Source organism: Orcinus orca, chromosome 6 (assembly GCF_937001465.1).
Source record: "Orcinus orca chromosome 6, mOrcOrc1.1, whole genome shotgun sequence".
Taxonomy (NCBI): domain Eukaryota; kingdom Metazoa; phylum Chordata; class Mammalia; order Artiodactyla; family Delphinidae; genus Orcinus; species Orcinus orca.
Genome location: NC_064564.1, coordinates 62,063,789 through 62,078,887, shown reverse-complemented (window position 1 = coordinate 62,078,887; position 15,099 = coordinate 62,063,789). Strand labels below are relative to the sequence as shown.

Sequence of the window (15,099 nt, the reverse complement as noted above, 5' to 3'; positions counted from 1 at the left end):
GCCAACATATGTGTAATGTGAGTCTCAGAAGAAGAGCAAATGAAAGGAACTTCATCAAAATTTGAAAATAAGTTCAACTTCATCGAAATTGAAAACTTATTATCTTCAAGTTGCTATTAAGAAAATGAAAAAAAAGGGCCTCAGACTGAAAGAATGGGAAAAAATATTTGCAAATTATATTTCTGATAAAGAACTCAAAAATGAAAAGATAAGTCAACTAAAAACTGAGCAAAAGACTTGAATAGACATTTCACAAAGAAGATATACAAATGGTTAAGAAAGATGTTCAATTTCATTAGAGATATATAAATTAAAACTACAATCAGATACTAAGATAGCCCCACTTGAATGGCCACTGTAAACAAGACCGACAATAGCAAGTGTTGATAAGGATGTGGAGAAAGTGGAAATCTCTATATTATGAGTGGGAATGAAAAATGGGACAGTAAGTGGGACAAAATGTAAAACATTTTGACAGTTCTATAAAATGTTAAATATAGATTTTACCATATGACCCAGGAATTTCATTCCTAGGTGTCTACTTTAGAGAAATAAAAACATATGCCCATACAAAAGATGTCTATGCAAACATTCGTAGCAGCATTTCTCTTAATAATTATCAAACTGGAAACAATCCAAATGTCCATCAACTGGTTAACAGAGAAACAAGACGCGGTATATTCATAGAATGGAATTCTATCCAGCAAAAAAAAAAAAAAAGGAAGAAACTATTGATAGGGACTTCCCTGCTGGTGCAATAGTTAAGAATCCACCTGCTAGTGCAGGGGACACAGGTTCAAGGCCTGGTCCGGGAAGATCCCACATGCCACAGAGCAACTCAGCCCGTGTGCCACAACTACTGAGCCTGCGCTCTAGAGCTCGTAAGCCACAACTACTGAGCCCACATGCCACAACTACTGAAGCCTGCGTGCCTAGAGCCCATGCTCTGCAACAAAAGCCACTGCAATGAGAAGCCCACACACCGCAACAAAGAGTAGCCCCCGCTCGCCGCAACTAGAGAAAGCCCACACGCGGCAATGCAGACCCAACACAGCCAAAAATAAATACATAAATAAAAACTATCTATAAACCATACAGCATGGATGAATCTCAGAAACATTATGCAAAATGAAAGAAGCCAGGCACAGACACAAAGGATCACACATTGTATGATTCAATTTCTATGAACTTTCCAGAAAGGGCTCATCTGTAGAGACAGAAAGAAGATAGGTATTTGTCTGGGACCAGGATAGAAACAGAAATTTATTGAAAGCAGGAAATTTCAGAGTGATGGAAATATTGTTTTGATGTACAGAAGATTATAAATTTATGAAAAAGCATTGAGTTATACATATTCAATGGATGGATTGTACACTATGTAAATTATACCCCAATAAAACTATTAATAATTAAGGAAAAAGTTCTACTAAAATCCAGAAAATGAGTTAATTCAGGAAATGTATAATTTCTTAAGAATTATTTTCATTGTTTAGTTACATTAAATAAAATGAGAATCAAATGTGGAGCTGAGTTTAAATCTTGGCTCAATACATTTCTATAGAAACCTGTTCAAGTTACCATGGTTAAAGTTCAGTTTCCTAACTGGTAAAATTGGAGAATTTAATATCTATATTCCCATGAGATCATTGTTGTACAGCTCAAACAAGATATTAAAGTGCATTGTAAATTATCAAACTCTACACAAATTATAATGATGATGCTGCCTATTAAAGAATCAATTTTGAACAGTCTGTTTCATTCTGTAGCTTAAAGCCTCTGTGGTCACATGCCCTGTCATTTTGTGACGCTCAATAGCATCACTTTTGAAATGTACTTTCCCCTCCTTCAAAATAAATACTATAGAATTTTCTTAAAAAATAAACAAAGAGACCCCAAAAATAACTTTATGAACATGATTCGATCATTCTACAGCATGTGTAGTAAAACTTTACCAGGTACATGGTTGCAAGTAATTGGCAAAGGGATAAAAAGGAAAATACCACATATTCCATAAATAATTGTAAGATAAAACATGAGTATTCCTAGGCTTTGGAGTCATTGCTATTCCTAGAATCCACCCTTGTAAGACATATTGCTGAAGGCATCCCTCTGGAAGGTGTTCACAAATGCATCAAAGGTAAAAAAAAAAAAAAGAAAAAAAAAAAAGAAAAGCTCATTTTGCAACATCAATCTGTTTTTATAAAACCTTGAAAATCAACCAAAGTATATTATTTATACGAGAGGTTCTATTCTGAGTCTGCATACATCTGGCATAGCTCATATTTTCCCCTAATTTAAATGAATAAGTGTTATAATGAGTGCCTTCCATTTAATTGCTCTATATTGGTAAGCTTCTGCCCCAAATTTAGGAATATGATTAGTAAGAATGAGATTCACATGAAGACATACCCTCCTTTTTCTTCCCCTGTTTCCCAAATGAAGAAAATAGTGAAGAAATCAATGTTACCAATATTCTGCAGTTAAAAGTATGCTTATTTGCGGGCAATGAAGAGAGGAGGCTGAAAGTCAGTGGGGCATAGCAGTTATGACCAGCTTTGGAGTTAGACAGACGTGGATTGAATCTTGGCCCCTCTAAGTGTCACCTGTTCATTTATTCACTCATTCAACAGACATTTATTAAGTACTCACTTCACGTCAGGTTGTGCTATGTTCTGTCAATGCTGTGGTAAGTAAAAAGGTATATGGTGCCTTCCCTGGTGGCGCAGTGGTTGAGAGTCCGCCTGCCGATGCAGGGGACACAGGTTCGTGCCCCGGTCCGGGAAGATCCCACGTGCCGTGGAGAGGCTGAGCCCGTGAGCCATGGCCGCTGAGCCTGCGTGTCCGGAGCCTGTGCTCCACAACGGGAGAGGCCACAATGGTGAGAGGCCCACGTACCGCAAAAAAAAAAAAAAAAAAAGGTATATGGTGCTATTCTCAGTTTAACCAGGAATTAAGATATTAATGATATAATCAGACTAATGAATATGGACTACAACTAACAGTGCTCTGGAGGAAAGGAACATGATACACCTAGAGATTTCACATCTGGAGTAGATCATTTTTTAACACTTCTCTCATATGATGAAACGGTTTTCAATAATACAGATATTATAATTATAAATAAGTTAAATTCTAGTCATTCTTTAATTTTAAAATAAGCAAGAAGGAAGAATACATTCTAATTTTGAAGATATTACTCAAATTGAGCACAATACTTTATGTGTGGACTAAAATCTGTTCTTTCTAATCAAAAACATTATACTTTGTCATTTGTGTTCATTTTTTTAAAAAAATTAATTAATTAATTTATTTTTGGCTGTGCTGGGTCTTCATTGCTGTGTGTGGGCTTTCTCTAGTTGCGGCGAGCGGGGGCCACTCTTCATCGCGGTGCACGGGCCTCTCACTGTCGCGTCCTCTCTTGTTGCAGAGCACAGGCTCCAGACGCCCAGGCTCAGTAGTTGTGGCTCATGGACCTAGTTGCTCCGTGGCATGTGGGATCTTCCTAGACCAGGGCTCAAACCCGTGTCCCCTGCATTGGCAGGCAGATTCTCAACCACTGCACCACCAGGGAAGCCCCTTGTGTTCAGTTTTGCCATAGTTTTTCAACAGAAATAAAAGTTCCAAGTGGTCACACAGGACTGTAGAACTGAAGTAACTCAAATTGTTTATTTTACTTATAATTACTGGGCTATCAGTGTTTATCAGAATTTACTCTTTAAACTCAGAAATATGTAGCACGATAGGAGTTAAACCTGAAGCAAGATATAATGATTGTGAACCATTATGAACTTATTCTTTCAACAAAGGTATGTAGCTGAGTCCATGTTGAGGGCTGACATGGAACTTGGAGTTTTCTAAATTAAATTCCATACAGAATATAATCCTTATTGAAAGATAATTTTTTAAATACTAATTTGAAGTGTACAAATATTAAAACTCAGTAGTAGTCACATCAATTGTTAAGAACTTAGACCAACAAAAGCTTTATTCAGGAAAGACATTGTTTCGAATTGCCGGCACAAGTTACTAATAAAAAGCAGACTTACATTTAATGTGTTTTATTACTGTTTTTAAATTCTCTGCAGACAATGAACCCCTTTATTGCTTCCACCCTGGCAGACTACTTCTACCATCCTGTCCTTGGTACACCGCAGATCCAATGAGAGCATATAAATAACAAAAGGAACTGACTAGTAAAGCATGTGCCAGGCCCCTGTCTGAGAACACATGTTCAAGGAAGTGCAAAACATTCAATGACGCCAGTGCTACAAAAGTGAGGGAGAGAGTAATATGAAAGCAGTCTGGAGAAATATGTACATGAGACGATGCATAGTCTCATATGTCATATTCAGGATTTTGATCTTTATCCTAGAACAATAGAAAGCCTTTGAAAGTTTTATTTTTGGTGGGGAGAGTAGTGTGGGTGGTGAGGAGGTATCATAATCAGATCAGTATTTTGAAAAATTCTTTCTAGCCACAGAGAATACATTGGAGGGAAACCAGTGTCAATGAAGGTCAAAGATGCTACAACACTAGTGTAAGTAGAAGACAGGACTATGTAGGTGACAAATGACTTGAAACGAGGTGGTTCATGACAAGAGGCATTTGTAGGAAGTAAGATCCACAGAATTTGTGATACATTTAGTGTATAAGTCAGGGTTCTCCAGAGAAACAAGAGCAATATGTATATCTGTAGAGATGAGATTAAGCAGCGTTGAACATACATGTAATTTTTTGGTATTAGTTTTTACCTAGTTCTCTCCATATACATATGGAGAGAAAAAGAAAAAGAGAGAGAAGTACTTATTCTAAGGATAAATTGGCTTACACTATTATAGAGGCTAACAACTTCCAAGATCTATAGTCACCAAGCTGGAGACCCAGAACAGCCAATGATGTTCCAGTCCAAAGTCTGGTAGGCTTGAAACTCAGGAGGAACCAAAGGCAAGGAGAAAACTGATTTCCCAGCTCACTGCAGTCAAGCAGGGGGACATTCCTTCTTACTCATGCGAGGGTCAGCCTTTTTGTTGTATTCCGTCCTTCAACTGATTGGATGGGGCCCACCCTCATGAGGGAGGGCAAACTGCTTTACTGAGTCTACCCATTCAAATTTTACTTGTCCAAAAACACACTCATAGATACACCCAGAATAATGTTTGACTAAAAATCTTGGCACCCTGTGGTCCAGTCAGGTTGACATACAAAATTAACCATCACACTGAACTTACGGGTGAAGAAGAAGGAGGTATTTAGAAAGATTTCCATGTTTCTGGGTTGAACAATTTGGTGGCTAATGGTTGCATTCACTAAGTTAGGCAACACTAGAAGAGGACCACGTTTTAGGTTGAAGATCAGAAATTTTTTTTCGGGACTTGCTGAGTCTGAGGTGACTTAGCCACATCTAAGTTGATATTTCAATGGATATATGGTCTGGGACACAGAAGAGAAATTTGCTTTAGAAAGACTGATGTAGGAGTCAACAGCGCGTAGATGTTAATGGAAGCCATCAGCACAGGCAGAGAAGAAAAGACTCAATATAGGGAAGAGAGTCAAAGAAGAAGGCCTAAAATTAGTCCTTGAGAAATTATGACATTTAATGACTAGATCAGAAGTATCCTCCTACAAACCAAACCAAACCAAACCTGAGAATCACAGCCAGAAAAGTCGTGGGCCCATCATGGAGAGGACTGTGTAATGGATGGACTGTGTAGGATGAATATGGGGTGTGGTGCTGGGGTAAGGTATGCTGCTTGTAGAATATAGAGTAGGGGGAACAGTAAATGATCAGTGATAACTGGATACTGTGTAGAGAGAGCTTTTAGAAAACTTTGACTATAAAAGAGAGCAGAGAAATAGGGTTATACATTACAAAGTTCTCAGTGATATAGTCATAAAATTATCCTTCCTTACCAATCTCAGTGAAATCAACCACCTAATATAATCAGAGAGCAGCAAGATACTCACACAGTGCTCAATAAATATGTGTTGAATGAATACATCCCTGAATGCCTGATAGCATTCCCTCTGGAAAACCATTCACAACTCGTGGCTTTACTATTCTTTTTTTATTGGAAATGATGGGCTATAAACTGCACTCTATTATACATAATGAATTATAATAAATATTTATATGGACCAAATGCATGTACCATATGATTAAACCTTTCTTGTTCAACCTCCTATGGTATCAAATACCCAAGGCAAACTGTACACATAAACCACAGGGTTCAGGCAGATTCTGCATATAATAGTATTCTCTTTATGAGGCCTCGTGGGATAAATGTCTCTCTTTTCTCTGTACAAAGAAAAGACTTATTTTATTGTATAGGGAATGGGAATTGCAAAACTGTTTGTAGTTTCCTCTTCACTTTGGGGAAAGGAAGCTTAGGACTAAGCTGTAGCCCACTTGTAACAACCAGAAACAGCAACGTCAGAGCGTGATTTTGTCCATACATCTCTCCATAGTTTCTTTTTTACTTACCTTTATTTTCTTGTCATTCCAATTTTCTTAACTGTCCTGAAAAATTTTGTTATATTCTATGGATTTCTGCAATAATTCCTATTTTTTTTTTTTTTTTTTTTTTTACTATGACAGGGTGTAGATAATAAAGAATACAGCAGCCTGTACAATTAGGAAGGATGCACCTGTGTGTTGCACTGCTTTATTCCAGAACATAGCATTGGCTTCATTTCACTCCTGTAAATGGAACATTTGGCAAAATGGCACGATTCAGACCTCAGAGGTTTATTGCTAGAGATCATTTGATGGAGAGGCCGAAAGGGGTTTAGAGTTTAAAGGTTGACTTTGCATGTGTGTATGTGTGCAGGCTCACTCTCCCACCACATGTGTGCAATTGTTAAATGAGCTTCTCTTTTGGGGGGATGGGAGGTGCATTGTTTTAAGAAGCAAGAGACATTAAAGCAAACTTGGGGCCTCTCAGAATCAACAGCGTCACAACAAGTTTTCAATTAGGGGGGACATCTGTTGGGAATACAGGGAATCTCTACCCAAAGTCAGTTGCTAATCGCATTCACCTGCTGGAGCAGTCAGCCCTATGCACTGGGAAAGGTTGCTTATTTCCTCCATGCTCAATCACACTGCATTAAGTGGCCACCTGGGTAATGTGTTCACGCACACCTGCTGACCTACACAGCCTAACAAAACGTACTGAAATCAAACTCCTAAAACAGACAGAAAGCAGATCCTCCCATGGCCCAGAAGGGGGAACAGAATGAGCAAAAAAGAAGAAAAGACCCAAGACTGGAAGTTCATAATGAACTGTCAGGAAATCAGCATTAACCTTGGGACCAGTTGTTAACATGTCCCACTGTTTCTTAAACAGTGGGTTTAAGGGATTCTTATCCCTGAAAAAAATATTCAGGCTTTTCACTTTCAAAGCAACAGTATTTAATCTGAATCAGACCAAGTAACAGCCTGATCTGTGGAGATGAGATTAAGCAGTATTGAACATACATGTAATTTTTTTGGTAATAGTTTTTACCTGTTTTGGTAATGCATTGTAGACCTTCCTTTTCCGAATGTATAAAATGTACTTTTCCCAAAACATTCAATTTTGGTTAACTAGATGACAACTCTTGGGAAGGAATAGTGCAAATCTCATATGTTTTAAAGGTATCAAGCAAAGGATAGTTTATAATACAATACTGTAAATCAGACTTCATTTGATGGATTGCATTACTATGGCCACTGGTACTGTCATTTTTCTGTCTAGCACAAGTCGTATTTATTGTTATTTTCTTGTGTCTAATCAGGACTGGTCTGTTGACAAGCCTCAGAACGAGTAAGAAGTTCAACCCCAAACTATAGCACATCCTAAGAAGCATAAGGTTTATTTCTGGTGCTTTACAAACATATAGATGCATGCAGTTACTTTCTATCACTTTATTCTGATCTTCTCTATAAAACTATAAAGCCAGGAAAGGATGAAAACAGTTGTCTAGGTACTGCAGATTAAGAAGAAATTTCAGCCTGATTTACGAACTTTCTAAATTCTGTTGGTAAAACTCCATCTAATAATTATTTATTTCTGTAGTTCACTCTGCTTCTTTAGATATGAACTTGATGTTTTCAACTGTTCATTCTGGCAAACTGGCTTAATTAAACAGTCTAACTAATGAAGGCACTGTGTACACTGAGAATACTCTGTGTCATATAAAAACATTTTACTTTTCCCAACTTTTCCATGTATAGATGTTCATCTTAGGTATATTCACATTTATAGTGTTTTATTATCACTAATGTATATGTGTATATACATATATGTACACACAATGTTTTATTATAAAACATAAAATATAAAATAAAATGTTATAGGGTTTAATAATCACTAATACATATATATGTATATAAAATGTTAACAAGACAATATATTCCCATATTTCAAAGGTATCTGAAATGAGGATGAACACTGAAAATATCTGGCTTGGCCAAATTTTTATAGTTGAATCAAAATGGTTAATAACCAAACCTAACACTTTCCCTAGGCACTTATATGCAACGGATGCACTAAAATAAGAAAGAAAACTAAAACATGCTACAACAGAGCCTATAATGCCCAACACGCTTCTCTGTTTTCTGATGGAGATAATCAGTAAGTAAGTCTCCAAGGCATCTCTTAATCTCTGTCAATTTTGACTCAACGGAGGTTCTGATTGGCTGCTCAGGAATGGCCAGCTGCTAAAGGAAACTAGAGAACCTGCGACAACAAAATTCTTTTTTCCTTCACTGACATAACTACTAGTTAAAGGTACAAAACATCTTTAAATGAAAAGAGATGGGAGATAAATCTGAAGAAATAAAATGGGTAGATTTCACCAGCTGTGATATTAGTTTGTGAGCACTAGGAACGCTTATTTATTGCTGTATTTTAGAACAATGCAAAAGAAAACTGAAATAAGACAATTAATAAATGTAGGGCTTCCCTGGTGGTGCAATGGTTGAGAGTCCGCCTGCCGATGCAGGGGACACGGGTTCGTGCCCCGGTCCGGGAAGACCCCACATGCCGTGGAGCGGCTGGGCCCGTGAGCCATGGCCGCTAAGCCTGTGCGTCCGGAGCCTGTGCTCCACAACGGGAGAGGCCACAGCGGTGAGAGGCCCGCGTACCGCAAAAAACAAAACAAAACAAAACAAAACATATATATATATATATATATATATATGTAGTAAAATATCTCACATCACAACACATAGCCTCTTCTGGTGCACAGCAGCCTAGACTACATTTACATATGTATGTTTCTGCTCAAATATCTGTATAATGTTGGTCTCAGCAGACGGACTTTGAAAATGCCTGTATCTATGTTGAAAGCCAGGACAGAAATACCAGCTAAAAATAGTGTAATTTTGATTGTTGCTTTAATGTTTGCACTACAGCTAGTTGACAATGTGAATAACTTTCCACACCTGCCTATCTAGCTATCTAGGTACTAAGTTTTACATACCACTTACCAAACATGTGGTTAAATTTCTTGCTAAATTTAGTACCAGAGAAGTAGGAACTTTGATTCTGGGAATAAATGTTGGACGCAGAAATATTTGATCTTGATATTCAAATAATATAAGTATTTCCCTCTGTCATTCATTCCAGTATTTGTCCATATCTCCCTCCTAAAAAAAGAACTGCTGAAGTACCCTCCTCAGAGAATATACTCAGTCAGCTTGGTTGAATGCACTTTTGGACTCCGTTTTTCCAACCTCCGTTAACGGATACGAAGTGGGGCAATCAAATTGTTTCTCCCAGGTTTTTGGAATTTGAACACAGCAATCCCAGTATGTCTCTGTGCTTAAATTGAAGAGCTATTTGGGGCTATAATGTATACAGAGACAGGAAATATTTCCAGGGAGGTGTAGAGAGATTAGGATTAGAAAGCATATAGTCCCAGAATGAGAAAAAGATGGAGGGAGAAAGAACCTGAGTTTGACTCAAAATATTTCCACGCTTTGCAAAGCCCCTTGTATGGCCTGCCTGTACTTCCTGTACTCTTCTGTCTCAATATATTCTTGGATGTTTTCAAATTCCTTTTTTGTTTCTCAAACTAATCAAGTGTGTTTGTGTTGCCTGCATCCAAATGATCTATCCTATGACACTTGAGACATCTGAAATTAAAGCCAAGTATTTGCTAGCTGTTTTCTTTCTAGCTAGCTAGCTAGCTAGCTATCAATCGATCTATCCATCTATCTATCTTATATTGACAATGGTCATATCTCTGTGGATAAAAATTACTTTCCTAGTCTTTGTTTAGTTTATGTGTATTATACATGTGAGGTTTAACTTGCAGGTTGGAAAACTAATAGCAAAACCTCTTTTTATTGTGATAGAACAGATTAACCCTAGCCACTGTGTGTGTGTGTGTGTGTGTGTGTGTGTGTGTGTGTGTGTGCCATGGGGGTGGCAACATGTTAATTGAGCAAACAATTAGGAGGGGGAGTGACATGAGTTTTTCAGTAAATACTCAACCTGGAAGCTATTCTTCCCTGCTCAAACCTGAAGGTCTAAAAATTCTGCCACTAGCATCCCCGAGGCCATGCATTTGACACATTGGAAGAGAACTTTACAATCCTAAGTAGGGACAAAATTATGAAGTATAAAAGTACAGGACATATACTTGACTCTACCCTGTGCAGTGATTCTCTCTGTGTGAAACCTTGAACTTGCTCATATATATATATATATATATATATATATATATATATACACACATACACACACACACATACACACACACACACATACACACACACGACTATCTGCTCACTGCTGTGCATACCTACCCATCAGACTCACTCGAGGAACCTTTTTAAAATATCCACTTCCAGTACCTCTTTCTGGACCTACTGAATCTGGACATATGGGTGTAGGGCTCATGAATCTGTATCTTAAAAATATTTTCCCTTGACATTCTGATACAGTAAATCCAGCCTGGTCTGAGGAAGCCACTGTCTTACGAAATTAATATATGAGCTTTGGTAAACTAAACAGTCCAAAGTGAATTAGAATGGACAAGAGTGAGATGTGGATCTAAGGTTAAACAAAGATGATGAAGCATAATCAGAACAATAAAAGGGAAATATGGCCAAGAACCAAGACAGATACAAACCTAGTCTCTCTTAACTATGGGGCAGTAACTGCTATGCTAGTGAGAAGGAATTAGTACTTAACACCAGATTCATACTGGCCGGTAATTCCTATGTAATATACTATTTCCAATCCTCATGTTAATATGTATCTAAAAGTGTATGTTTTGTGCATTTTTCTCAACTATTTCTTTTGTTTTTGCTTTGTTTTCTCTAAAGTCCATTGTTAGTACATCTTTTTTGTTACTGCTATAAAAATCTTTTGGAAACAAGTGGGCCCAACTGATACTTTTTATCAATACCAAGACTTTCAGAAGAGATAGATTAATAAGCTCATTCCTGACACAATGGCCCCTGAATGAGAAATTTTTTTGCTTTTATCTTACAAACATGCACACATCATATAAAACAAACCATTACTCTTTGCTCGTATCACTTACTTTCTATGAATAGGAGAATAGAAAGGTAATCAGGGAAGTTCTGATGTCTTTCACAAGTGTCAAAATAACATGCAATGTTCTAGATAGCTCTCATTTATCATCTTTGCCACCCAACTGCAAGAGAACTGATTCAGAAGCCCAAGGCCTAACAGGAAGGGATGACAGTTGGGTTTAGAATGACCACTTCTGCATAGCTCTTTAACTCCTAGATGCACTTTTTTTTTTTTTTTTTTTGGTCCACATCACACCGTGAGGCTTGTGGGATCTTAGTTCCCTGACCAGGGATTGAACCCTGGCCACAGCAGTGAAAGTGCTGAGTCCTAAACACTGGGCCACCAGGGTATTCCCCTAGATGCTTTTTAAATTTAGAAATTGCTACTAGCCATTTAAAATAAAAACGTGGCTAAACAACCTTAAATCCCTTTTAAACAATAACAAAGCACAGCCAAGTTCTCCTAATGTTGTCGATCTCTTTGGCAGACGGTTCATAAACACATGGTACCTAATTGAGGAATAGTAAATGCCAGCACACGGGGCTCTACCTGCCAGATGGAGGTAACATGCCTCTAACGTAGTCAGTGACTCCTTCAAAACAATGCAATGGGTCATATGTGACTTTACATCTCAAATTTTTGAGCGAGGCCTTGTAAAATTTGGAAGATGCAGTCTGTGTTTGAATCCTCCAAGTGTTTTAATGAAAAGAATTATTTAAACTGTATTATACCATTTACATAGCTAAAAGACTGAACTGTTTACAAGTCGTTATCAGTTATAAAAAGAAAGGGTCATTTTCTAAATTTGGAACAACAGAAATATTTTAATTTTATTATTATATCTACTATTTGTCTTAATAAGGCATAGTCCCAGGGGCCTAAGATACTATTCAATTCAGCACTCTCTCATCACTCTTATGATTAAGTGCCTTCTCAGAAAGGACGTTCCTTAAGTAAGTCTACGGTACTATAAAGGATTAACACTGGCAGGCTACCAACAAAAAAATTTAATTATTTCACTAATGCAGAAAATGTTCCTGCTTTTTTTCCTAACAAGCAATGCTTCAATCATGTATTTATTAAACTCCTAATAGCTGCACAGCTCTCTGCTTGGTATGGGAGAAGTAGAAAACAAACAAGCAAGCAAATGAACAAGCAAAAAAAAAAAAGAAAAAAAAACCAAAAATCAAAATCTAGTCCTGAATGGGACATAAAGAGAAACCATTTATTGAGTGTGTCAAGTTCCCTGCTAGGTGCTTTAGCACACCACATCATTTTGTGGAATTTAGAGTTTATCTAGGGAGGCAAATACGTTCCTTTTAACAATCAGGGAATCGGACTTCCCTGGTGGTGCAGTCGTTGGGAATCCACCTGCCAATGCAGGGGACACAGGTTCGAGCCCTGGTCCGGGAAGACCCCACATGCTGCAGAGCAACTAAGCCCAAGCACCACAGATACTGAGCCTGAGCTCTAGAGCCTGCGAGCCACAACTACTGAGCCCACGTGCCACAACTACTGAAGCCCGTGCTCCTATAGCCTGTGCTCTGCAACAAGAGAAGCCACCGCAATGAGAAGCCTGTGCACCGCAACGAAGAGTAGCCCACACTTGCTGCAGCTAGAGAAAGCCTGCACGTAGCAATGAAGACCCAATACAGCCAAAAACAAATAAAAAGAAAAAAAAAAAGATTCTCTCTTTAAAAAAAAAAAAAAATCAGGGAATCAAAAGTGGTACTTGAATTTCACAGAACTTGTCAGCCCCTTTCTCTTGTCTTAGCTTTCATCACCTCAGCTCCCTAGACAGATGGGTCCATTGACGGCTCTCCATTATTAGCAAACTCACCAGCTCCTCACATGTAACTGCAGAACTGATCTTGCATGGGGAAGGGAATTTTAAATGATTCCTTGTACCATTCCACCTCGTCATCCTCACCCTCATCAATTTCTGACCAACCAGAAGGGCTTGGCATGAGTCAGCCACCCAGATTGAAATAGGATGGAACATATATTCCTTTAAATGTTTCTCTGATTTTTTTTTTGAAATGTGATAGTACTTAGCATCCATGAAATTTCAAAAAGTTGGATAACCTGAATGGGCCTAGGAAGCTATCTTTTATGATATAGTTGCCATTTGCTTATATTGTTGATGGTGATGGACATGAATGCTGCAACTGGCTAGGTTGTATGTGTTATATTCCCTAAATACTTTAAGAAGTCCTGGGAGTTCAGACAATAAAACGAAAGCAGCTCTTCTTTCTCAGTCTTCTATGAGCATTGGTCCTCTCCCAGGTTTCTGTCCTTATCTAACTCTCTTCTTAGACGGTCTTTACTCTGAGTGATTTCATTCGCCTGTGGTAATGCAGCCAAAATCTTTACCTCCAGTGTGGAGCTTTCTCTTGAGACTCACACCCATATACACAACTACTTGATGGTCATCTCTCTACATAAAAGGGTGCTCTTGTCAGCAGGGTGGTGTAGACGTGAATGAGGAGATTGGGGAAGGTACATACTCGTTTCCAAAATGTCTTAGGTTAAAGAAATGCAAATATCAGAAGTCTAAAAAACTCTAAAGTGCATAAGTTCACCTTAATATCTGAAGCATAAGACATGGATATATTTGTCCTGACAGGGTTAAAAAAAAAAGATTAAAAAGCCAAGCAAAACAAAACAAAAACCTACCACTACCATGTTTAGGTAATCTGTGCTCTCCAAGATAATTTTCATCTAATGAGGATGTTTACCTCCACATGGATATCCACAAGGACCACAAACTTCACATGACATATATCCAGCCTAGGTCAATAGCTTGGATGTCATCCTCGACATTCCCTTTCCTTTACCTCACACCTCTAACACCAAGTCCTCTTCTTCCCACCTCAGAAGATCGCTCATATCTCTTTCTTCTCCTCCAGCCTCACTGTTAGAGAACTACTGCCAAGTTTAAGTCCTCCTCAGTGTGTCAACTAGACCACTGCAGCAACTTTCTAGCTATCTCCTGCTTACAAGTTTGCCCCGTTGAATCCGTGTTCTCTGTTACAGCGAGAGTAATAATTCTGCTTCAAATATTTCAATGACTCCCTCCTTTTCAAGCCCAAACCGAAACTACTTAAGAGTGACATAAAATGGACTTTAGGTCTTGTCCTGGGAAGGACTGATGGCTCTTCCTGTTGCCATGCTTCCCCTCACAAGCTCTAGTCATTCCCAAGCTTCTTGCAGGCTCCTTACCCTGATATGCCCTCTTTCATCACACTGCCTTTGCCGAGACTGCATCTTCTGACTGGAACAAATTTCCTTGTCCCTGCTGCTGAGGGTTCACCAAATCACCTTTGACATGTCTTTCAAAACTTATTTCGAATATCACCTCCTCTGGGAAGCCCTCCTCGACCAACACAATCTGGATTGGTTTCCCCATATACAACCTGTTAGAGTCTCTTATGCTTACCTCAATAAAAATAATAGTAATAGTAGTAATAATATTCCAAATTAATAGTTATTGAGTGAATACTAGGTTCTAGGCACTGTAATAATTATTTTTAATAGAGTTCCTAATACTTTAGAGAGAATGTCTCTCAAC

The 15,099-nt window shown here is 38.2% G+C and overlaps 1 protein-coding gene across 23 annotated transcripts in view; it reads right to left on the bottom strand.

Annotated features, from left to right (window-relative positions):
• The window catches only part of PTPRD (protein tyrosine phosphatase receptor type D), a 2,143,853-nt gene that overhangs the window by 580,931 nt on the left and 1,547,823 nt on the right, over positions 1-15,099 (bottom strand). The gene's annotated exons all lie outside the window — the stretch shown is intronic.